Source organism: Narcine bancroftii, chromosome 3 (assembly GCF_036971445.1).
Source record: "Narcine bancroftii isolate sNarBan1 chromosome 3, sNarBan1.hap1, whole genome shotgun sequence".
In the NCBI taxonomy this organism is placed as follows: domain Eukaryota; kingdom Metazoa; phylum Chordata; class Chondrichthyes; order Torpediniformes; family Narcinidae; genus Narcine; species Narcine bancroftii.
In genome coordinates, this window is record NC_091471.1 from 301,473,772 (window position 1) to 301,477,212 (window position 3,441).

A 3,441-nucleotide genomic window follows, 5' to 3' on the forward strand; every position below is an offset into this window, starting at 1 on the left:
AGTTAAATGTGTGCTGGTGTATTAATATCCATTAGCTTAACAGATCTTCTAGTTTAGTATCACCCAAGTACAGAGGGCACCAAATTATGGGAGTTTTATTGAAGCCAAAAAATGCAAAATAATCACTGAGCAAACATAGTAAATGGGTCCTGAAATAGTATTATCAGAGAAATGGCAGGGACTTGGGTGTCAATAAATGGGTTCAGAGTCCGGGCATACTAACAGAGCTCATAATCTGGACAAATGAAAGGTTAAAAAAAAACACATAGTCCCATCAACTAAAGGAAGCCAAGTCATCCTGTGTAGGATACTGTCACAGCACCACCTAGCTCCTGGAGAAGCAAAATTTAAGTACTTTGATAAATTCAAAGGTATATCAATTACCAATGACAAGTAATTTGAGTCCTTTTATCAGGAAGGCATATCTGCCAGATATGGCAACATCATGAAATAGGAAGGAAGTGTGCCAAACAGGAAGTGTGTACTTGATAATCCATTAAATTGTAGAGGATCAATGTTCATATAATTTTTCAAAAGATTCTTACTTTAAAATAGAAGGCATCCGTTTATATGATGCTCTGAGGAACTTTCCCTCTAGTCTTCCATGTTTCATCTTCCTGAGTTTCAGCCATTGGACTTCGGTTGCTCAGAGAGTGCCTAATGCCATGGTAGAAAACTATAAATGTGTCGTTAGAGCTGAAAACAAGATAGCTATACACATTAATATTAATGAGATTAAACCCAATGCATATCTTGATGTAACTGGAGCCAAGATAAAATTTAGTATTCACAAGAGACTTTGAATATATAAGTTCATAGCTAACAATTGATTTCTGTTCCAGAGTTACTGGAGGATTCTTACCACGGTTGGAAATCTTTAATTTATCGACTGGCTTTCTTCACACTTTCTGTTGATCAGTACTGGGCTAAGTCTTGAGTTACTTCTGCCAGTTGTAATTGCCCCATTGTACTACTTGTGCTATAAAAAAGACCAAGTACCACATTATGACATTTTAAAATAACTAAGTATTTCTGAGCATAAAACAAGCTTGATTTATTACTTGTCCAAACAGGAGAGTGATTAAAGGTCCTTACATATTTTAAGCTATATTTAGCTTTTCACAGAGTATGCAGGATATGGAGGAAGCAGCAGTCAGGCGCTGACGCATTTGTTAGCTGCAGCTGATGGCAGGAGCAGTTTTTAAATGCAATGGTATGGAACAGGACTTCCTTGGAAACATGCTAGAATTGCAGCTGGTGGAATCTTAAGTGAATAAAGAGGGGGCTTGTATTGTTAACACGGACACCGGTGGTAACGACACAGTCCAGGACATCACAGGCAAAACCTTCCCCAGCATTCAGAGTCGGCATCAAAAGAGATCTAATCAGGGGGCATTAGGATAACCACGGGGAGGGGTGGCACAAACTGCCATTTGAGAAACCACTCAACGGAGGGGCGAGTGGGTACCATACCTGCCATGGACCTCCTCTTTCTGCTGCGCCGTCACATTTCCTCCACCCTCCGGCATTTCAGACAAATATGCATGCTTGTAGTGCGTAGAGACGAAACCATGTGATTCACTTTGGTGTCACCGCCCCACTGATGGCATAACTTGGTGTGGTTCGCAATCTCCCAGTGATGGTAGTGCTGTGGGTGGGTGGGGGGGGGTGCGCACAATGATTCATTTTTAGGGACATGGCCTGCAAATGCCAAGCCTGCCACCATTGAGAATATCTATGGGGAATGCTACCATCAAAGAGGAGCAGCAATCATCAAGGATCCATACCGTCCATACTGCTACCATCAGGAAAGAGATGGAGGTGCTATAAGACTCACACCACCAGATAAAGAAACAGCTGCTACCCCTCCACCATCAGACTCCTCAACAATAAACTCAATCCTGGACTCATTTGCACTTTATTGGTTTTTTTCCTCTCTGTATTGCACAGTTTGTTTACAAGTGTACATTGTGTACAGTTTTTTTTTGCACTACAATTAAATGATAATTCTGCCTCGCCCACAAGAAAAAAATCTCAGGGTTGTATGTGATGTCATGTAATTCCAGAACAGTAATTCCTAAACATTTTCATCCTTGGATGTTTTAATTAAAATACACCAATAATTTATTAAACAATCTTCTTCTTCTTCTTTGGCTTGGCTTCGCGGACGAAGTTTTATGGAGGGGTAATGTCCACGTCAGCTGCAGGCTCATTTGTGGCTGACAAGTCCGATGCAGGACAGGCAGACACGGTTGCAGCGGTTGAAAGGGAAAATTGGTTGGTTGGGGTTGGGTGTTGGGTTTTTCCTCCTTTGTCTTTTGTCAGTGAGGTGGGCTCTGCGGTCTTCTTCAAAGGAGGTTGCTGCCCGCCGAACTGTGAGGCAGATGCAAGGATCGACAACGAGATAGACAACAGACTCGCCAAGGCAAATAGCGCCTTTAGAAGACTACACAAAAGAGTCTGGAAAAACAACCAACTGAAAAACCTCACAAAGATTAGCGTATACAGAGCCGTTGTCACACCCACACTCCTGTTCGGCTCCGAATCATGGGTCCTCTACTGGCATCACCTACAGCTCCTAGAATGCTTCCACCAGCGTGTCTCCGCTCCATCCTCAACATTCATTGGAGCGACTTCATCTCCAACATCAAAATACTCGAGATGGCAGAGGCCGACAGCATCGAATCCATGCTGCTGAAGATCCAACTGCGCTGGGTAGGTCACGTCTCCAGAATGGAGGACCATCGCCTTCCCAAGATCGTGTTATATGGCGAGCTCTCCACTGGCCACCGTGACAGGTGCACCAAAGAAAAGGTACAAGGACTGCCTAAAGAAATCTCTTGGTGCCTGCCACATTGACCACCGCCAGTGGGCTGATATCGCCTCAAACTGTGCATGATATTAAACAATAGAACTGCTGTATTTGTATAATTTCCTCAAGGTTCCTTTTATTGTCATGTAATAATACATTAAATTGTAATACCCATGCTAAACATCAACTTTTGTCTGTCACAAGGCAGACATGAGCATTGCCTAGTGCCTCTAATGAACCATATAACAATTTACAGTATGGAAGCAGGTTATGAGAAAGAGAAGCAAAAGAGAGTTACTTCAGAAACGCTGAGTGTCCGTGGATTCGTCTGCAACGCTCCCGCAGCCTCTGCTGCTGTGTAAACTCTAATTCAAACCACTGGCAATCTGAGCTCCATATCCAAATCTCAGATATGATACATTGGCACAATTAGGACAAATAGTTTATATCTGCTGTGCACATTATGACAGTATAGTATTTAAATAGATACTTGAATGGAAGAAAGACAGTGGCAATTTAGATATTTATTCAAAAATTGTTCTTTAAAACATTAAGTAGTTTAATCCCTGTTTCAATAACGTTGCTGATAAAAATTCCTGCTTGATACACCCGCTTTCAAGACCCTGATC

General features: G+C 42.1%; 1 long non-coding RNA gene across 1 annotated transcript; it reads right to left on the bottom strand.

Moving 5' to 3' along the window:
• Positions 1–486: 486 nt before the first annotated feature.
• On the bottom strand, positions 487–1,530 carry LOC138756539 (uncharacterized). The gene is made up of 3 exons (XR_011353140.1): positions 1,474–1,530; positions 863–979; positions 487–657 (listed from the first exon to the last, which is right to left on the bottom strand). It is a non-coding gene; the product is annotated as an uncharacterized lncRNA (long non-coding RNA).
• Positions 1,531–3,441: the final 1,911 nt, after the last annotated feature.